General features: G+C 40.2%; 1 protein-coding gene across 7 annotated transcripts in view; it reads left to right on the top strand.

Annotated features, from left to right (window-relative positions):
• The window catches only part of LIMS1 (LIM zinc finger domain containing 1), a 157011-nt gene that overhangs the window by 59829 nt on the left and 74374 nt on the right, over positions 1 to 22808 (top strand). Inside the window, exon 2 of one of the 7 annotated variants that reach the window (XM_030310285.1) lies at positions 17854 to 17908. The exons of 5 other annotated variants lie outside the window; for them this stretch is intronic. The gene's annotated coding sequence lies outside the window, so the exon portion shown is untranslated. Of the gene's footprint in view, positions 1 to 1342; positions 1722 to 17853; positions 17909 to 22808 lie in introns of those variants that run through there. One more of the 7 variants, XM_030310281.1, reaches the window with a different exon arrangement.

Raw genomic sequence — 22808 nt, 5'->3', positions numbered from 1 at the left:
AAGGGCATACTTGATATGCACCCTGCCCTTGGTTTCCTCTTTCTTTCAGATGCCATATCTCTACTGCCCCTTTCCACTAGACTCTAAGATTGATGAAGCAGGGGCTTTGTCTTCCATGTTCCCTGCTGTATCTCCAGTGCCTAGCTCTAAGTGCTCAATAAATGAGTATACAATGAATGAAAAGAATTCAAAAGACATCTAATGTGCTAGGATGTAAGATGTGTTTGCAGGATAAGAGTGATAGGGAGTGCGCATAGATTACTGGTCTTGAATACGATATAAAGTTTTGGGTGATTTTAAGGGACTGGATATGGTAACATTGCAGTGTGAAGGATGGACCTGGAGAACTCCCGTTGCCTGACTACTATTGCAGAGATTTGCTTCTCTCTCTTTTGCTTTTTTTTTTTTTTTTTCTTAAATCTGCTCCCCTTCTCTTATGTTTTCTTTCTCTCACTAATTCTTTCCCTTACGCCCTGTGATTCTGTTACCATCTTCTATCTTTCCTAAAGGGAGGAAATCTGTCAGGAGCTGGTCCTTCTTCTCTATCCCCCAGCCCCACCAGGACCCACCAGAACCTGGAGTTGTTGTCCTCCTGTGGAAGGGGTCCTAGTGGTAGAATGAGATTCAGATGCTAGATTGCATTGATGCATAATAAACTTCTTCAAGCCAGACTGTCAAAAGGATTGGCATTTGTAATAAATAATAGCAGGTATTTGGGAAAAGTCAGGTGGAAAAAGAGGGGAATTCAGTCTTCAGGGTTGTCAGCTCAGCACACTATTAGCAACAACTTGGAGGAAATCATAAAAAATTTTTCACAGATCAGCCAGAAATAAACTCCAGACTGCCAAATCAGGTGTGATTTCTTAGAGAAGTTGCTTTTCATTCCCTATGATCCTGTTTGGTCTGGTCAGTAATCAAAAGTCAATATTAAGTTTGATTTTACTTCTTTCTAAGACCATTATAAAAGTCTTCATTCATTGTGTATCTGATGAGACACAGGGAAATAAAGGATGTATCCATGCATCTTAGGAGAATGGAGTGCACACACATGAAGTAGCTAAAATTATAACAAAGCTACATTTAAATTTAGGCAGTAGCAGGATGCCTGGGTGGCTCAGTCGGTTAGGCATCTGACTTCGGCTCAAGTCACGGTCTCACACTTCGTGGGTTCAAGCCCCATGTCAGACTCTGCTGATAGCTCAGAGCCTGGAGCCTGCTTCAGATTCTGTGTCTCCCTCCCTCTCTGCCCCTCCCCCGCCCATTTTCTCTCTCCCTCCATCTCTCTCTCTCTCAAAAATAAATAAAAGATAAAGAATATTTTAAAAACAAATAAATTTAGGCAGTAGCAATGAGCTATTGATAACGATCCTAAGGAGAAAGTGAGCAGCAGCCAGAATTTTGACATAAATTTTAATGATTTGTCAATGTGTGGACCAGTGGAGAGGTGAAGGGAAGAATATGGCAGATAAATAAATGATGGAAATAGATAATACAACTGTGGGGAAGGGGACAGATTTTGCTAGAAAGCGCCCCACATCCCTGACTGGTAAGGGTGATTCTGTAGAAGTAATTAGAATGGAAAGGAAGGAAAAAAGAGTCTTGTACTCCAGACTTTCTATGACTAACCCCAAAATGACTAAATCAGCAGCCGAACATACCCACAGGGTTTCTGAGACTCCAAGAAAGGGAAGTAACAGTCACTGAGAATGCACTTTGTGTTGGTAAGTGCTTAAATGTTTTCTTTCTATTGAAGTCCTTGAAACATTGAGGGGGTTTTATTATGACCACATTTATAAATGGAGACCTAATCTGTAGGTGAAGAAATCTGCCCTGGCTAATAAGAGATAGAGCCAGGATTCTAGTCCAGGCTGCCACTTCCCCTTGTTTTCTGGGATACATTTCTTTATTCAGTAAACCTAGATTGGTGCTATCCAATAAACACATGAGCCACATCATATGTGTAGTTTATTTTTTTTTAATTTTTTTTTTTAACGTTTATTTATTTTTGGGACAGAGAGAGACAGAGCATGAACGGGGAGGGGCAGAGAGAGAGGGAGACACAGAATCGGAAACAGGCTCCAGGCTCTGAGCCATCAGCCCAGAGCCTGACGCGGGGCTCGAACTCACGGACCGCGAGATCGTGACCTGGCTGAAGTCGGACGCTTAACCGACTGCGCCACCCAGGCGCCCCATCATATGTGTAGTTTAAACTTTTCTACTAGCCAGTGCAAAATGAAACAGGTGAAATTTATTTTCATAATATATTTTCTTTAACTCCATATGCCAAGCTATTGTCCAAACTATATACATATCATGTAACATATTAAAAACTATTGAGATATTTTACATTTTTGTGAGCTAAATCTTTGACATCCCAAGTCTGTTTTACACTTAAAGCACATCTTGATGTGAACTTAGCCACATTTCAAGTTGCTGTATGTGGCTACCAAATGAGCAGAAGTCCAAGAAAAAGGATTGAGGCTCATCCTGAAAAATCAAAGGTAGAAGCTCTGCCTTGAAGTCATAGGGAGGAATTAAGATGGGGCAGGAGAGCAGCTTCCCCTAAGATGGGAAAACCGTGGAAGAAAGGTACCGTACATGGAAGGCAGGACTGCTTATTAAAGGAAAGTAAAGACGCAGAGCACAAAGCACAGAGTTTTGGAGTCGCTGTGTTGTACACTGGAAACTAATGTAAACACTGTGTCTCAACTATACTTCAATAAAAAATTAAATTACTAAATTAAGAAAGTAAAAAAAAATGTTTTAAATTAAGAAAATAAAGACATGGGGTGCTTGCCTGGCTCAGGCGATGGAGCATGTGACTCTTAATCTTGGGGTTGTAAATTCAGGCCCCATGTTGGGTGTAGATATTACATAAAAATAAAATCTTAAAAAAATGTAAAAAAGAAAGTAAAGACATTACCATGTCATTTAAGACATATTACGGACTGAAGGGCCATTTATGGAGAGCAGTAAAGTCATACCAATCTTTATCACTACCTCCAGTAACGACCACAGGAAAACTGTGGCATTGAGTGCTAGATGCTGAACCATATTTAGCCAGGGGGATAACATGTTTTGGCAAATGTGGTAACCATTAAGAATGGAACCACAGCTCTTAATACATATATTTTTATATATGCATGGTGTTGACAAAAGAATGTCTTCTTCCAAAGGCCTAATGCCTTTTTCAGATGGGAAATGTAATGTCCTGCTTTAGGAAATAACCATGAACAAACTACCTTATATGGGAATTTCCACAGACTTCAGCTCTACCTAGAGCAAGATAAATGATAGTTTCAGACTTCTATTGCAGCAAAACAGGAATTATTTTAAAATGTTCTTGGAATTTCCCCTTCATTCCCTTCCTGTGATTGTGCTGCCTACTTTGTTGCCTTTGTCCCACTTAACCCCTGTCTTTCAGTCTTTTCCTGTTATATTTACTTTACTTTTCTTTTCTTTCTTTCTTTTTTTTTTTTTTTTGATGGTAAGCTGTGTATTAGGGTCATGTTCTCGGTTCTCTTACATCTTGGACTTTAATTCTTCTTCTTTAATTCTTTTTCTACACCTGAAAAATGAAAAGGATGAATTAGAAACCTTCACCATCATTCACATCCTTCACTTTGCAGCTTGGAGACTCATTTTTTAAAATAATAGTGAATATATATATATATATTTTAATTTTAGAGAGAGCACACAAGCAGGGGAGAGGGGCAGAGGGAGAAGGAGAGAATCTTAAACAGGGTCCACACTCAGCACAGAGCCCAATGAGGGGCTCCATCCCATGACCCTGGAATCATGACCTCAGCTGAAATCAAGAGTCTGATGCTCAACTGAGTGAGCCATGGCCGCCCCCCATGGTGAAATACATTTTTAAGTGTATAGTTCAGTGGCATTAACTACATTAACATTGTTGTGCTACCATCTCCAGAACTCTTTTCCTCTTGCAGAACTGAACATCTTAACTCCCCATTCCCCTCCATCCCCCGCCCCTGGCACCCACCATTCTATTTTCTGTCTCTATGAATTTGACTACTTCAGATACCTCATGTTACGTTTAATCGTAAGCATTTGTCTTTTTGCAACTGGCTTATTTCACTTAGTGTAATGTCTTTAAGGCTCATTCATGTTGTTGTATGTCTCAGAATTACCTTCCTTTTTGAGGCTAATATTTCATTGTGTGTATATATCACATTTTGTTTATTCATTTGTCAGATATTTGTGTTGCTTCCACTTTTGTTTTGGCTGTCATGAATAATACTGCTGTGAACATAGGTGGACAGATATCTCTTGGAATCCCTGTTTTCAGTTTGTTTAGATACAGAAGTAGAGTTGTTCGGTCACATGGTAACTCAGTTATTTTTTGAGCATGACCATACTGGTTTTCATAGTGACTGCACCATTTCATATTCCCACTGATGGTGCAGAAGGGTTCCAAAATCTCCACTCCCGAACGTTTGTTATTTTCCTTTTTTCTTTTTCTTTTTTTTAATAGTAGCCATCCTAATTTGTTTAAGGTGGTATCTCATTTTGATTTTGATTTGCATTACTCTAATGACTAATGATATTGAGCATCCTTTTATGCACTTATTGGCCATTTGTATACCTTCTTTGGAGAAAAGTCTATTCAGGTCTCCTGCCCACTTTTTAATCTGGTTGGTTTTTTGGTTGTGGTTGAATTGTATGAGCTCTTTATAGATTCTGGATATTAACTCCTTATCAAATATATAATTTGCAAATATTTTCTCCCATTCCATGTGTTGTTTTTTAACTCTGTTGTTTATGTCCTTTGATGCACAAAAGGGTTTTTTTTGCTTTTTTGGGTTTTTTTGAGGGCTTAACGAACAGCATTTATTATCTCTTAGTTCTGGAGGCCAGGTGTCTGAGATCAAGGTGTTGGCTGGGCTGGTTCCTCCTCAGAAGGTTATGGGGGAGAATCTGTTCCATGTCTCTCCCCTATCTCCTGGGGCCTTTCCTGGCAAGCTTTTGCATCCTTGACTTGTAGAATCATCACTACCATTCCTGGGTTTGTTCTCATGGCCTCCTTCCTGTGTGTATGATGCACAGAAGTTTTTAATGTTGATGTAGTCCCAGTTGTCTATTTTTACTTTTGTTGCCTCTGCTTTTGGTGTCCTATCCAAGAAATCATTGCCACATTCAGTGTCATGAAGCTTTTCCCATATGTTTTCTTCCAAGAGTTTTATTTGACACATTTGGAGTTAATTTCTGTATATGGTGTAAGATTAAGAGTTCAACTCAATTTTTTTGCTTGTGGATATAAATTTTCCCACCACCATTTGTTGAAAAGACTCTCCCCATTGAATGGTCTTGACACCCTTGTCTAAAAGGTGTTGACACCCATTTGACCATATTTGTGAGGGTTTATTTCTAGGCTCTCAGTTCTATACCATTGGTCTGTGTGTCTGCTTTTTTTTTTATTATTTTTTTTAATGTTTATTATTTTTGAGAGAGAGAGAGACAGAGAGCAAGCAGGGAAGGGGCAGAGAGAGGGAGACAGAATCGGAAGCAGGCTCCAGGCTCTGAGCTCTCAGCACAGAGCCCAACGCAGGGCTTGAACTCACAGACCGCGAGATCATGACCTGAGCCGTAGTTGGCCACCCAACTGACCGAGCCGCCCAGGCGCCCCTGTGTGTCTGTCTTTATGCCAGTTGCACGCTTGCACACTGTTTGATATTAGACTTTTATAGTAAGTTTTGAAATCAGTGTGAGACCTCCAACTTTGTCTCTTTCAAGATTCATTTGGCTTTTTGGGGTCTCCTGGAATTTCATATGGATTTTAGGATGGATTTTTTCTATTTCTGCAGAAAAACATTATTGAGATTTTGATAGGGATTAAAGCCTCATTTTTGAATTCTGTAAAGTAAGGGGGTTATTTTTGCCCAGGAATTTAAATCAAGGCAGAAGTTTCTACCTATAGCAAGATGTCAAAGAAGGCCTGGAGGCTTGGGGATGGCCTTAGGCATCTATGGGTGGTGGGAGGCATATGCTGGAATAGTTCTGTTGGAGCAAAGATTAGGAACAAGGAATGATCTCACATATACTTGCAGTAGTGCCTTAAAACATGCTTAAGGAATTGTGTAGGGGTCTTCACTCTCTGCTGCAGACACTTTTGACTTCTGATACCCTTTTTGACTTCTCTGTGACCCAGTAGTAGTATACTGAGTGGCTGACATTGCTATAGTAATTAATTATCTTCCCCACTTTGTTTCTAAATTTTTTTTTCAACATTTATTTATTTTTGGGACAGAGAGAGACAGAGCATGAACGGGGGAGGGGCAGAGAGAGAGGGAGACACAGAATCGGAAACAGGCTCCAGGCTCTGAGCCATCAGCCCAGAGCCCGACGCGGGGCTCGAACTCACGGACCGCGAGATCGTGACCTGGCTGAAGTCAGACACTTAACCGACTGCGCCACCTAGGCGCCCCTTCCCCACTTTGTTTCTAATATGCTATTTAATTCTTACAAAAAGATTGTGAAGTAAACAAACATGTGCTGTCTTTGATGTACAAGCAAGGAAAGTGAAGACTTTGCAGAAAACTTGCTGGTGGCTATGTAATAGCTAGAATGGCAGAAAAGCCAGAGGGAGGCCTCAGGAGCCTGGTGCAGCCTTCCCTCTGTGGGGCACTTGGGCACCAAAGCCAAAGGGTAGAGATGTGATCACTCCTTACAGTGGTGGAGGCTTTATGGAAACCATCTAGTATAACCCACTGGCTTCTTTGACTCTCTGCTGCCTGTCCTTAAGGGGACACAAAAGAGTGTGCTAAGTTGGGGGAACTTAGTGTGCTAAGGCGGCTCATTGTGGGAAGGGGGTTCACAGTTGGAAGGAAAAAAAATGGCTGGCAATGAGGCCAGAAAGGTAAGTACGTTGTGAAGAGTTACGTTGTTAGAAGATGGGGGAGGGACAGTACATGGTTCCCCCAACTGAAAAGGCACTTTGAAACCAGAAAAGGAAGCAGGTGGCTCCATACAGTTTACAGACTTTTATTTAGGGTAATTTACTGACAAGGGGGCAAAGGGTGGGGAGGATAGAGCAGAAAACAATCCATGGCAGCTGCATAGTTATTTTCCATAAAGTCCAGATCTTAGTCTACAGATTTTATAGAGCAAGAGGACATGCAGAAGGGCACTATAGTGAGATCAAAGGGTTTGCACACACCTCAAAGGGCTTGCATGCACCTGACAGCTAACCTTTAATTAGATCTTGTGGCATCACCTGTGCGTCAGGAAGGGGGAGGGCTATGTTATATCTAACATAGAGAGGCCAAAACAAGCCTTACTCATCCCAGCCATGGCAGGCATTTCTAAGGTATGCATGTCAGTCTCCAAGGGGCCTGGAACATATAGCCCCCAAAGAAGCCATCAGTTGAACTTGAACATGATACAGAGACAAAGGGATGGGGTCAGTATTGTCAGCACTCCTACATATGTTGCATATGTTATGCCAAAGTCTTTAAACTGTATCCCATATAAAATAGACATCCATAGAAATTTTCTAAACTGAGACATGGTATGATCAGATTTGCACTAAGAAAAACTTTGATGGCAGTAGGGGAGAGGAGAAATATTGATAATGGTGATATTTATTTTGTATTTAACACTTAGTATGTGCCACTTGTCAACCTTAAAAATAAAATAGCCAGTTATTTTCCTAGGAAAATGAGTTTATCTGGGAATAGGATTGGAACTGCAATTTGGGACAAGTAAACTATGGCAAACCATAGGTAAGTCCAAAGGGACAAAGAGAAGCTTGCTTTTATTAGGTGTTAAGGGGAAATTGGGGAGGATTGTTGTGAACAAAAGTTCACTAGGGAAGAACAGGAGTTTGAGACTGTGATTGATTTTGGAGCAGGGAGCGATTGTCCCACTTTTTCTTAAAATCCAGAGATAAAATTTCTATGGGAAAAGTGCCCTTTCTTGTCAAGATAAGAATTACCTTCCTTCTTCCTGCTGATTATGAGTGGTGATGGTGTGTTAGTTAGAGCTCCCCCTTCAGGGCTTCCTGCCATTTTCAGTGAGGTTTCCATGTGCTTTTCATAGGAGCTGTATGGGGTATGGCTATAACAATTTCCTTTTTAGAAATAAAAGTGGGGCACTGGGGTGGCTCAGTCCATTAAATGTCTGATGTCATCTCAGGTCATGATTTCACGGTTTGTGGGTTTGAGCCCCACATTGAGCTCCGTGCTTACAACTCAGAGCCTGGAACCTGCTTTGCATTCTGTGTCTCCCTCTCTGTCTGCCCCTCCCCCACTTGCACTCTGTTGATCTCGCTCTCAAAAATAAATCAACATTAAACAAATTTGAAAAAAAAGAAAGAAAAGAGGGGCACCTGGGTGGCTCAGTGGGTTAAGCATTGACTCGATTTTGGTTCAGGTCACCATGGTTTGTGAGATCAAGCCCCAAGCGGGGCTCAGCACTGACAGTGTGGAGCCTTCTTGAGATTCTCTCTCTCTCCCCCCCTCTCAAAATAAAGAAATAAACTTTTTTTTTTTAAAGTGGGGGGCCTGGATGGTTCAGTGAGTTAAGCATCCAACTCTTGGTTTCAGCTTGGGTCATGATCTTGTAACTTCATGGGTTCAAGCCCCACATCGGGCTCCGTGCTGGCGGTGCAGAGCATTCTCGGGATTCTCTCTCTCCCTCTCTGCCCCTCTCCCCTCACATGCTCTCTTTCAAAATAAATAAACTTTTTTTTTAAAATTTTTTTTCAACGTTTATTTATTTTGGGGACAGAGAGAGACAGAGCATGAACGGGGGAGGGGCAGAGAGAGAGGGAGACACAGAATCGGAAACAGTCTCCAGGCTCCGAGCCATCAGCCCAGAGCCCGACGCGGGGCTCGAACTCACGGACCGCGAGATCGTGACCTGGCTGAAGTCGGACGCTTAACCGACTGCGCCACCCAGGCGCCCCACTTTTTTTTTAAAAAAAAAAGTAGCTATTAAGTATCAAAGCTGGGATCTGAGTTCAAGGCTGGTTGACTCTGAACCCAGCCTCTTAAGGAGAGTGAGGATGGGCTCATCAGCTGGGTATGCAGGACACTATGGGAAGGACCTTAGACATGTAAATATAAATGAAGAGAGAAATGGAAATGACATCTCATGCATTAAATCAACTACTTTTGGTGAGTGGGTTGGTGAGAAAGAAGTTGCTGAGGATGACTTCAAGAGTTTAGTTTGGGCATCCAGGTGACCAGGGACCCTCTTTTTTTTCAGTTTATTTATTTATTTTGAGAGACAGAGACAGTGTGAGTTGGGGAGGGGCAGAGAGAGAGGGAGAGAGAGAATCCCAAGCAGGCTCCACACAGTCAGCACAGAGCTCAACGTGGGGCTCGAACCCATGAAACTACAAGACCATGACCCAAGCCAAAACTAAGAGCTGGGCTCTTAACCCACTGAGCCACCCAGGTGCCCCACCCAGGGACACCTTTGATCAGAAGGCCATATTGGGCACTGCTGTACAATATTTGGGGGGCAGTGGGGGCAGCTGGTGATAAATAGAATGTAGTGAAACATGCCAGTTATCTAATACCTTTACTGTATAGGTAGTGCTTGTGCAATTAATTTTACACAGGGACGTGTTTCTAACTAGTTAAGATTCACTGTGATACAATTTTTAGGTTTATTTCTCTCTAACCTGGATATTTGGGAAAGATGTTGATCTCTCGTAAAATTTACTATTAAAAATACTGAATTCTAGGGGTGCCTGGGTGGCTCAGTCAGTTGAGCCTCCAACTTCAGCTCAGGTCATGGCCTCACAGTTTGTGGGTTCAAGCCCTGCATTGGGCTCTGTGCTGACAGCCTGGAGCCTGCTTTGCATTCTGTGTCTCCCTCTCTCTCTGCCCGCCTCCCCCCACCACCACTTGTTTGTTCTTTCTCTCTATCTCTCTCTCAAAATAAACATTAAAATTTTTTTTAATACTGAATTCTAAGGTACAAAATGAAGTGAAACTTAATGTTATGTACAAGGTTTCTTTTTACTGTGTTCTTTCTGTTCATTTACTTCTGGGTTTTGACGTTTGTGTGTAGATCTTCATTTAGCTATTAATGGAATTGCATCTGAAAGCCCATCTTTCTGCTGGTCTTGACTATTTAACCTTAACGTGTCTTACGTTGATCCTTCTCTCTTAAACAGTTTCTTTCCAATAACTCTCTCATACTTTTCTTCTTCTGAGTGGGCTTCCTACCAAACTGGCTTTTATGATTTTTGTTTTTCCAGCTTTATTGAGATATGATTGGCATATAACATTGTGTAATTTTGAGGTTTGCAGTGTGGTGATTTAAGACATGCAATCACCATTTTGTTGACGTTATGGTGAGAACATTAAGACTACTGTCATAGCAACTTGCAAATATATGTATTTTTAACTCTGATAGTCATCATGCTGTGTATTACATACCCAAAACTTTCTCATCTTACACCTGGTAGTTTATGCCCTTTGATCAACATCTCCCCATTTCCCCCACCTCTCAGCCCTTGGCAAGCACCATCCTACTCTTCATTTCTATGAATTCGGTGTTTTTAGATTCCACATATAAGTGAGATCATACAGTATTTGTGTTTCTCTGGTTTATTTCACTTAGCAGAATACTCTCAAGGTCCACCCGTGAGGTTGCAAATGGCAGGATTTCCTTTTTTTTTTGTAAGCTGAATAATACTACATTGTATATGTATGCATACATATGCTACATTCTTTATCCATTTGTATCAATTGATGGACACTTAGGTTGTTTCCATGTCTTAACTATTGTGAATAATGCTGCAGAAAACAAGGGAATGCAGATATCTTTTTGAGATAGTGATTTCATTTCCTTCAAATGTATACCCAGAAGTGGGATTGATGGATCATATGGTAGTTCTATTTTCAATTTTTTGAGGAACTTCGTACTGTTTTATACAGTGGCAATGCCAATTTACATTCCCACCAACAGTGCACAAGGGTTTCCTTTTCTCCACATCTTACCAATACTTAACTCTTATCTTTCTGATACTAACCATTCTAACAGGTATGAGGTGATATTTACTTGTGGTTTTGAATTTTCCTGATTATTAGTGATGTTGAGCACATTTCATGAACTTGTTGGCTATTTTTATATCTTTGGAACATCTGTTCATGGCCTCTGCCCATTTTTTCGTCAGGTTGTTTGTGTTTTGTCTGTTGAGTTGTATGAGTTCCTTATAAATTTTGGATATTAACCTTTTCTTAGATGCATGATTTGGAAATAGTTTCTTCTTTTCTGTAGGTTTCCTTTTCATTTTGTTGATTGCTTCTTCTGCTGTGTGGGAACTTTCTGGTTTGATGTAGTTCCACTTACTTATTTTTGCTTTTGTCGCTTGTGCTATTGGTATCTCATCCAAAAAAATCACTATCAAGACTGATGTCAAGTTACTTTTCTGCTATGTTTTCTTCTATGAGTTTTATAGTTACAGGTCTTACGTGCAAGTCCTTAATCCATTTCGAGTTAATTTTTGTGAATGGTGTAAGATAGGGGTCCAGTGTTATTCTTTTGCACCTAGCATATGTTTTATGTTTTCTGTTTTATTATTATTTAGAAGTGGTAAGATGTTTTTAATAATGGTTATGTATCAAGTAAGTGGCTTACTCAGGCTTCTCTGTGGGTTACATCCATATGATCTTGTACCTGAGAATTAACAATGCCTCTTTTTAAACTTCCTTTCTTTTTCTGAAAATTGTGTGCATGTAATATCTTTAGGAGCCACATGATGGCAGAAGCAGTGCTTTGAAATTTGTGGACTTACAAATATGCTATCTAAGAGAACGTCTGCTCTGTATTTTCATCCTTTTTTCATTTAAAAAAAATGGCATAGAAATCGATTTACTAGAAGGAGGCTTCAAATGCCTATCACATATCTTAAGAAAGAAAACATTACAAATATAGTCGAGGGGCACTTGCATGGCTCAGACTGTTAATTAAACGTCTGACTCTTGATTTCAGCTCAGGTCATGATCTCATGGTTGGTAAGTTCAAGCCCTGAATTGGGCTCTGCATTGACAGTGGGAGCCTTCTAGGGATTCTCTCTCTCTCCCTCTCTTTCTGCCCTTCCCCCACTCGTGTGCACACACACTCTCTCTCACACATAAATAAACTTAAATAAAAATTTAAAAACATCAAAAAAATAAAAAATAATTTAAAAAACAAATATAGTTGAAATCTCTTGGTATACTTTCCTGTTTCAAATATCCTCCCATCCACTTTTCTTCCATGAGGAAAGCATTTTCCTAAATTTGTATTACTTCTGTGTATGTCTTTATACTTTTATTACACAGTTATGTTTTCTTAGCAGTGCATGAGATTGTTTCTTTTGTTTTAGATTGTATATAGTGTATGCTATTTGTGTTACTATGAAACTTAGAGTTTTGACTTAACATTTTTTAGATTAATTCATATGGATTTATGTAGCTTTAGTGAATTACTTTCATTTGTAGCTATATAGTATTCCATTGAAGAGATCACAACTTTTTACATCTTGTTTCTTAATGATAGACATTTAGAGAGACGGTACAATAGAGTGATTATAGATTGGGGAGCTGGGGACCTGATATACCCATTCAGACTCCAGTGCTGTCATTTGCTAAGTATAGAGTTTGGTTTCTACTTCTGCAAAATAGGGATAGCACTTGTGTCACAGGGTGTTGTGACCATTACATGAAATAATATGTAGAGCATTAACACCATAAGCATTATTGTCATTAGCACCACAACAAGATGACAATAATGTAGAATCAGTGTTATTTTGTGCCATTTATTAAATTCTGTTGAAATGGAAGTCATCCTGTAAGAAGGGGGGAGTATAGTGAAAACGAGGGCTTGTAGACAGTCGAGGTGGCTTCTTTCAGATGACTTCTGTTTTCTCTAAGGTAAGCAAGGTTATCCACAAGAGTGATGGGAAAGGAGGGTGGACGGATGATTTGAGAGTGCTGAGGGTTTGAAGTGGCCTTGTTTGGGGCATTGTCTGGCTAGGTGTTTGCAAAAGAATTTCCTGTTTCGGTGTATATACTCTTGTTTGTTTTGTTTTTTCTCACCAACCTTTTCACCTCACAAGTCATGAAGGCTCCACCTCCATTCTCGAGTCTTCTCTTTCCCTCCTCACATGGCACATCTTGCTGCCTAGCTGGTCTTTCACAGATGGATCTATCCAGGCCTATAACCTTCTCCATCCTGAATCCAAACCATTTGTGACCCTTTATCACACGTTTCATAATATTTCCTAGCTTGGCATTGACAGATCTTCAAAATATGGCCCTGTCTTGATGCCTTATCTTCTACTTCTCTACTCATACTCTTTTCACAAAATGAGGCTATCTGCTGTTCTCTGGGTCAATTTACCACCATTCTGTGCTTTTGTTCTATTTCTTCTCTACCTAGAATATTATTTTCTCCTCTCTCCCTGTGCATGTGGGGGCTGTTTTTATACTGCTGTCAGGGTATTATGTTATGACTTCAAGGTAGTTATGCTTGTTTTCATCCCCATTGGTTGGATTTTGTTTTAAGTTAAAATAATTTTAGTATGAAAATTTTCTAATATAAAAATGGAAGAAATGAACCTCCATGTACTCATTACTCTGCCTTAGTTACTGTATTACCATGTTTGCTTCATATATCTTGTTTTTGTCTCTTTTTTAATGGAAATATAATTGACATAGTTTCAGGTATACAACATAATGATTTGATACTTATATACTGTGAAATGATTACTACAGTAAGTCTAAATATCCATTAAGATAGTTACAAAAATTTTCCTTGTAACGAGGACGTTAAGATCTATTCTTAGCAACTTTCAAATATGCAGTGCAGTATTATTAACTACAGTCACAATGTGTATGTTACATCCTTGTGGTTTTTTTATTTAAAAAAATTTTTTTAATATTTATTTTATTTTTGAGAGAGGGAGAGAGACAGAGCACGAGCATGGGAGGGTCAGAGAGAGAGAGGGAGACACAGAATCCGAAGCAGACTCCAGTCTCTTGAGCTGTCAGCACAGAGCCTGACATGGGGTTCAAACTCCAGAGTGGCGAGATCATGACCTGAGCCGAAGTCGGACCCTTAACCCACTGAGTCACCCATGTCCCTTCCATGATTTATGTTATAACTGGAAGTTTGTACATTTTGACCACCTTCACCAATTTTGCCTACTCCCCAATTCCCACATCTGGCAACCACCAATCTGTTCTTTGTATCTCGGAGTTCTTTTTTCTCTGTGTTGTTTGTTTGTTTGTTTGTTTGTTTTAGATTTCACATATAAGTGAGATCATAAGATACTTGCCTTTCCCTGTCTGACTTACTCCACTTAGCATAATGCCCTCATGGTCCTTCCATGTTGTTGCAAATAGCAAGACTTCATTCTTTTTTGTGGCTTAATCACAGTGTGTGTGTGTGTGTGTGTGTGTATGTGTGTATACATGAATATATGTATATAAATTGCATTTTCTATATTCTTCCATTAGTGAACACTTAGGTTGGTTCCATGTCTTGGCTTTTGTAAATAATGCCACAAGGAACATGGGGTTGCAGATATCTTCTAACGTTAGTGTTTGTGTTTCTTTCAGATAAGTACCCAGAAGTGCAGTTGCTGGATCATATGGTAGTTCTGTCTTTAAGTTTTTGAGGAACATCCATACTGTTTTCCACAGTAGCTACGCCAATTTACATTCCCACCAACAGTGCACAAGGGTGTTCCCTTTTCTCCATACCTTTGTGAGCACTCCTTATTTCTTGTCTTTTTGTTAGTAGCTAGCCATTCTAACTGATGTGATACAGTATTTCACTGTGGTTTTGATTTGCATTTCTCTGATGATGAGTGATGTGGAGCACTGTAGGACCGTCTGTATGTATTCTTTGGAAAAATGTCTAGATCTTCTATTTTTTTTTAATTTTTTTTTTAATATTTGTTTAGTTTTGAGAGACAGAGCACCAGCAAGGAAGGGGCTGAGAGAGTGAGAGGGAGACACAGAATACAAAGCAGGCTCCAGGCTCTGAGCTGTCAGCACAGAGCCCAATGCAGGGCTTGAACCCACGAACTATGAGATCATGACCTGAGCCGAAATCAGATTCTTAACCAACTGAGCCACCCAGGTGCACTGCCACCCCTCCCCCTATTTTTAAATCAGATTGTTTTATTTGCTGTTGACTTGTGTGAGTTCTTATGTTTTGGATATTAAACCTCATGAGATGTATGATTTCCAATATTTTCTCCCATTTGGTAGGTTGCCCTTTCATTTTGTTGATGGTTTTCTTTGCTGTGCAGAAGCTTTTTAGTTTGATGTAATACCACTTGTTTATTTTTGCTTCCCATGCCTTTGACTTTTGGTTTCAAATTTTAAAAATCATTGCATGGGGCACCAGGGTGGCTCAGTCGGGTAAGTGTCCCACTTCAGCTCAGGTCACGGTCTCACAGTTCATGAGTTCAGGCCCTGCATGAGGCTCTGTGCTGACAGCTCAGAGCCTGAAGCCTGCTTCAGATTCTGTGTCTCCCTCTGTCTCTGCCCGACCTTCTCATGCTATGTGTGTGTCTCTCTCTCAAAAATAAATACACATTAAACTTTATTTTAAAAAAATCATTGCAAAGATGATGTGAGGGAGCTTACTACCTATGTTTACTTCTAGGAGTTTTATGGTTTTAGGTCTTATGTTTCAGTCTTTAAACCATTTGAGTTAGTTTTGTGTGTGTGTGTGTGTGTGTGTGTGTGTGTGTGTGTGGTATAAGGGAGTGGTCTAGTGCCATTCTTTGCATGTAACTGTTCAGTTTTCTCAGCACCATTTACTGAGGAGACTTTCCTGTCCTCGTTGTATGTTCTTGGATCCTTTGTCATAAATTAACTGACCATAAATTCATGGGTTTATTTCTGGGCTCTCTATTCTGTTCCATTGAACTATGTGTCTGTTTTTATGCCAATACCATACTGTTTTGATTACTGTAGCTTTGTAATGTAGTTTGAGATCAGCTTTGTTCTCCTTTCTCAAGATTGCTTTGGCTATTGGGGTCTTTTCTCTCTCTTAATTTACTTAAGTATTTAAAAGCAAATCCCAGACATTAGGTCAGTTGATCTCGATACACTTCAGAATTAGTCTCTGATAATATGGTCATTTTCTTACATAAACATGTGCTATTATCACATCTAACTGAGTGAGTGATAAATCTTTGGTATCAACCAATACCCAGTCCCTGGTCAAATTTTACCACCTATCCTAAGAATATTCTTTTGCAGTTGGTTTGTTTGAACCAGGATCTAAACAAAGGCCATACTTATTAATACATTTGATTGTTATGTTTCTTAAATTTCTTTTAATTTGGAGGAAAACCCCTTCCCCATTTTTCTTTCTTGTAATTACTTTTTTGGAGATACTAGCTCTCTTGTCATGTTGAATTATCATTTTGAATTTTTTAAATACATTTTTATTTTTAGAATAATGTTAGATTTATGGGAAAGTTGCAAAGATAGAGCATTCAGTCTATACCTCTCACCCAGTTTCCTCTCTTGTTAAGATCTTTCATCACCTTCATAGTGTCTTTTTGTCTATTTCAGCATCCTGTCCGGGATACTACCTTGTGTTTATTAGCCTTGGTTGAATTTTAAAGTAATTTCTGATCGTAAGCTCTCTTCTACTGTTGAGAAGAATAGCCATTTTCTGGCTAGGGGGCAGCACACTGTAATGGTTAAAAGCATGATTTAAAACCAAGCATAAGGTTTCAAATTCTTAATCACATAAAAACTGTATGATCTTGGACAGATTACATGCACTGCTACCACAGTTTCAGCATCTTTAAAATGGGAATAATAGGGGCGCCTGGGTGGCGCAGTCGGTTAAGCGTCCGACTTCAGCCAGGTCATGATCTCGCAGTCTGTGAGTTCGAGCCCCGCGTCGGGCTCTGGGCTGATGGCTCAGAGCCTGGAGCCTGTTTCCGATTCTGTGTCTCCCTCTCTCTCTGCCCCTCCCCCGTTCATGCTCTGTCTCCCTCTGTCCCAAAAATAAATAAACGTTGAAAAAAAAAATTAAAATGGGAATAATAGTATTATTTACTTTATTGTATCACTGCAGAATATAAATTTGATAAATGCTTGCAGAACATGCCTGGCTTATAGTAAGCACTCAGTAAATATAGCTCTTAACAGAGGTATTATTTCCTAAATCATAGTGAATGTCAGGGAAGAAGCTGGGTCCCATGGTAGGGGAGAGATGAGTTTGCTAAGAGATGAGTTCCTTTGCTTTGTGTGATACGGATCTCAGTAAGTTTTAGGTATTTCACCTCTATCTTAAGAATTTTTGTTCAGTAGAACATATTTCTCTAGTATGTGGAGACCAAATATGGCTTTACAGGGATTTCTTAATATCAGGATTGGGGAATAAAACTGCATACTTTTTTTTCTTTATTATTCTCATGTAGTGATTGGTTTGTGTTTTGAAATAGCCTCCTTTATAAGGTACCAGAAGCAGGTGGTGTGTATGGCTTAAACACTAACATTTGTTTATGGCATGAAGTGCTCTCAAAGGAATTAAAATGGGCTTGGTCATATTCTCAGTGCCTCTTCCTGCACCCACACCCTCCTAACATCGCTGTGTTGTCTCAGTTGCTTCCAGAGCCTCCCTTGTTGCCATGTAACAGTCTACATGGTTTCAGCAGACTTGCTCTGTTAGAGGAAACCTGTATTCATTAGAAGTTTTGCCTTTTTTTTTTCCAGAACTCATGGAAACATTGAGTCATCACATGTACTCTGCAAGGAAGTAAGGCAACATTGGTAATTTCAACCTGCAGAACTCAAAGGAATCCAGGAGTTCAGTTAAATTTAAGACTACCAATTTGACTCCTTTCTTTCACAGGCCTTTACTTCCGGACTGGTGGGAGAAAATTAGCTGAGGAGGAAGATGTGTATTAGTGAGTATTGTACAGGAGTGCACTATAGGTCTCCTTCCAAATCCTCAGACTCCCCATTCACAGTATTCATCTAGAGCATAACTAGACTACTTTTCATTTCCGGGGATGGAAAGTGTGGGCCAGCTGTCTCTAGTCTGTGTTTATAGTCTGGGACTTTTCCTCAGGGCACCTGTGCCTGTCAGGGTCCTGAGCTTTCCAGAAGCTTCCTGGGTTAGATTTATTAGTATTGAAAGGCAGTTCTAGTTCAGAGTGACCTTTTGATGATCTGTGAGGAGAGCATTTGGGGGCCCAGAGACAGTGTAGTCATTGGCTAAAACAGGAACATTTGAGTCAGGTAAACTTGGGTTGGGATCCACATTATCTGCCTTATTGGTTATGTTGTTTGGTCAAGACATTTAACTACTGGGGTGCTAAGTGACTCAGTCATTTGAGCATCTGACTCTTGATTTTGGTTCAGGTCATGGTCCCAGTGTCATGGGATCAAGCCCCACAAGGGGCTCTACACTGAGCGTGGATTCTCTCTCTCTCTGTCTCTCTCTCCTTCTGCCCCTCTCCCCGGCTCACACTCTCTGTCTCTAAAAAAAAAGAGAAGAAGAAGAAGAAGAAGAAGAAATAAATAAATAAAATACAATTTTGAAAAGACATTTAACTGTTTTAACACTTCGTAACTTCATCTGCAAAACGGGAAGAGTGATACACACCTCATAGGACTGAGATGAACATTAAACTAGATAGTAAGTACAGGGTGCTTGGTAGGCACTTAGACCCCTCTATTGTTAGTAATGATCAACCATATTAGAGAGTTGGGAGACTTTGAACTTTGTGAGGTGAACATTTTTGTGTCCCAGCTTTTTCTTTTGTAAACACTCTCTAAAAACTATTTATCAGATTCAAAGTAGGTTAAAAATGCCTGCCTCTCTGTGAACAAGATTAAAGGAACATGAAGTACAGCTCTTGCTGTATTTCCCCAGGTCAGTGTTATTGCTTTGTCACAAACAGAATACGGGGAGATGTTAACAGTGTCAGTGCTTACTGCCTCTCCTACCCCGGCCTCTCCATTACCTCCTAAATTCCTCTCATACCACTATAGCTCAGGCTGTTATCTCTTCCCTGCACTGCCTCCATGATTGTCCCCACTTGCTCCTTAAAATCCACCCTCCCCACATGCCACTGTGACAGCAATCTTTGTGGAACAGATTTGATCCTGTTGGGCCCTTGTTTAACAGTATGGTGGCTTCCCTTCACTCTTAGGTTAAAAGATGCCATGCCACTGCCTGTCTCTCACCTCACCTGCCAGCACTTCCCTTTAGCCACAAGGTGGGATTTCCTTTCCTCCTGGCCCTGGGTCTCTATCAACTGACCCTGTTTCCACGAATGCTCCTCACACCTTGGGCCCTCTTGCCTTTAGTGACTTCATACCTTTTGGGTTTGCGGGGTATCAGATCCCAGCTTTTGGGGGTAATGTTTCCATTTCAGAAAATGTTTCCCTGCCATCCCTCCCCACTCCTTGCTGTAAGCATTCTCATGGTACCCTATTCTTCTATCATTTGACACGTTTTTAAATCTGTATTTGTGTGATTGTATGATTAGTACTAGTACCAGCAGTAGACTGCAAGCCCCACAAGGACAGTGGGTCCCTGGTCTTAGAGCAGGACTTGCCACATGTTTGGGGCTCTCTCAGTGTGCAATGATTGCCTTGGGGCGGTCACAGCACACTCTTCTGTGCCCTTTTGCTGAGCCCTGCCCATCAGTCCTGATGTAATGTTGTCTGTGCCTGTCCCCTTCTCATTCCCATGAACAGTCTCAGCTGGACCCTCATCTTACACTTGGGCAATGAGATCCTCTGTACATGGCTTTCCTTTTTTTTTTTTTGTGCTACCTTGAAAGCTGTGGTCCTGGCTTAGAAGATCCACTGCTCTGTCAGTCTCACTTTCCTCTTGACATATCTCTCAATCACATTGCACTGATGTTTCCTCCACCTGGAGTGCCGTCCACTTACCTCTCCCCAAATCCTCTTCTGTACTGCTGTTCCCACTCAAACCCGACCCACTCTAGAGGATGCATCCATATTTCATTATATATATTGAGGGTTTCTGAGGTGTCCTTTCTTCCTGATTTGATTAGAAATCCCTTTGGAAGATGGGATAATGGATCTTAATTTAATTTTTCTGTTCGTTACCTCAAGCATTTTAAATTTTGGTTCCTTATTGGGGCGCCTGGGTGGCGCAGTCGGTTAAGTGTCCGACTTCAGCCAGGTCACGATCTCGCTGTCCGTGAGTTCGAGCCCCGCGTCAGGCTCGGGGCTGATGGCTCGGAGCCTGGAGCCTGTTTCCGATTCTGTGTCTCCCTCTCTCTCTGCACCTCCCCCGTTCATGCTCTGTCTCTCTCTGTCCCAAAAATAAATAAAAACATTGAAAAAAAAATTTTTTAAATAAAAAAAAAATTTTGGTTCCTTATTAAATAGAACTATATTTTTCTGTTGTAGAAAACTTAGAAGATATAGACAGTCCACAAGAAAAAATAATTTTGAATCTTTTCAAATACTGCCAACCAGAGATATTTTGGAAGGTATATACTCTTCCAGACTCTCTGGTGTTTGTAGATGTGTGGATGTGCATACATACATGGTGTATACATTTGTGGTCTTTCATGTAAAATGGAAGCAGTGGGCAGTGTCCTCAACTCTGTTTTCACAAAGTACTATATTGTGAATACCTTTTTGTATCAAATAATTGTCATCAGTCACTCTCAAATGGTAAAACTATGCAGGAAATATTGTCCTTATTGAAATAATTATGCCTTTAGAACTTTCTTAAAATTTTAAATTCTTTTTTTGTCATGGTATTGAACTTTTATCTGAGCTAGGGAGAAAAAAATAACAGTAAGTGAAGAGATGACACTGACATTAGAAATGAGGCGACACAAATTTTTTTATGTTGCTTTTGAGATTAGAATTTATACAGAACCTGGAAGTATTTTGAGAACTTGGTGAAAACAGTTTTGATATAAAAGTTGATGTGTTGACAGTGCTAACTGTTGTAATGAATCCTATACTGAGGTAAGGCAGGTATTGTGGTTTATTTTTTATGACACACCTCTTGAATTCCAGGGCAGGGAGCAGAACTGTATTTCTTCTTCCAGGTTCTCAGAAGATCAAAATTCCTGGCTCGTGACTGACTCTCTTGGAATGTGGAAATAACTGTTTCTTCCCTCCTCTCACACACAAGTACTTCACCTATTGGATTTTTTAAAATGAGAGTTTAGTTTAGAAACAGGCTCAGCACATATCGAGGTATAAGGTGGACAAGTAGAAAGAGTAGAAACAATATTTATAACAATGTTATAAAAAGTTATATTAAAACATATGTCTTAGGTTGAATGTGTGAAAATTTTTATTTTCAGAAAAGCTCCCTTTGTTGAAATATTACCAGTAGGATTTCTTTTTAAAACAAGTTTCCTGGGGCGCCTGGGTGGCGCAGTCGGTTAAGCGTCCGACTTCAACCAGGTCACGATCTCGCGGTCCGGGAGTTCGAGCCCCGCGTCGGGCTCTGGGCTGATGGCTCAGAGCCTGGAGCCTGTTTCCGATTCTGTGTCTCCCTCTCTCTCTGCCCCTCCCCCATTCATGCTCTGTCTCTCTCTGTCCCAAAAATAAATAAACGTTGAAAAAAAAAAAAATTTAAAAAAAAAACAAAAAAAAAAAAAAAAGTTTCCTTAGAGAATTAAAAATTATTCTGTTAAAAAAGTTTAATCTTACACTCAGTTTTCCAAAAACATGTTTAGTACATCAAATGGGGTACCAACATTATAATTTATGCTCAACTGGGTGGCTCAGTCGGTTAAGTGGCCGACTTCGGCTCAGGTCATGATCTCGCGGTCTGTGAGTTCGAGCCCCACGTCAGGCTCTGTGCTGACAGCTCAGAGCCTGGAGCCTGTTTCAGATTCTGTGTCTCCCTCTCTGTGACCCTCCCCCGTTCATGCTTTGTCTCTCTCTGTCTCAAAAATAAATAAACGTTAAAAAAAAATTAAAAAAAAATAATTTATGCTCCGGAGGAAAAGTGCAGTCCTCCTGCAGACACGTACTTCCTTATTCCTTCCCTATGGTCTCAGGGCTCTGTTGAGGAGGATTCTCTGGTTTTGCAGCAGATGTGTTTTGGGGCTGGGATGATCAGTATGCCTTTTCATGGCATTTTATATTCTCATTAGATCTTACTTTTGGAATAGTTCTTTTCACCCAAAGAGAAAGTACACAGGGAAAGAACAATCAAGAAAAGTTCAAAGATGCTCAGTATCTTTCTCCTCTGTTCCTGCCTCTACACTGAGGATCTGACATATGGTAGGACTCCAGGAAATACTTTTTGAAGAGCTAATGTATAAATCCTGACCCTTGTGTTCCTAATTTACTCAGCAATGGAATTTCTCACTAATGCAGTCATTAGGGGTAAAGTGTGCTGTGTCAGAACTTAGTCGACATTGGCACATCATGTTACTCAGGTCCTTTCTTAAAATCAAGTCCTTTTAATATAGGGGAAAGACCAGTGATATCATCTAATTTGGTTTCTTGTGTTTCTAAATGGAAAAATTGAGGATTTTCATAGTGAAATGACTTCCTGTGTGCTTATATGTCAAGAATAGCAAGAAGGCTGACAAACATGGAATATTTCTGGTTTCCTTCTTGTACCCTTACACCAACTTACCCTGTACTTAACCCTTTCAAAATGTGGATGGGATAAGTTACTTGAAATTTTATTTCAAATTCCTTTGGAAATAGAATTCACCATATTTTGACAGCATCTTTTGAGAACAGTCTTTAATCGTCTAACAAAGTACTGCAGATGACCTCATGTTGTTGGTCATGAGAGAAACTTCAGTGTGTGTCTGGCTCAGAATGATGCAGTGAAGT

Source organism: Lynx canadensis, chromosome A3, assembly GCF_007474595.2.
Source record: "Lynx canadensis isolate LIC74 chromosome A3, mLynCan4.pri.v2, whole genome shotgun sequence".
Classification (NCBI taxonomy): Eukaryota; Metazoa; Chordata; class Mammalia; order Carnivora; family Felidae; genus Lynx; species Lynx canadensis.
Note: the sequence above shows the minus strand (reverse complement) of the source record. Positions and strands in the feature narration are given on the sequence as shown.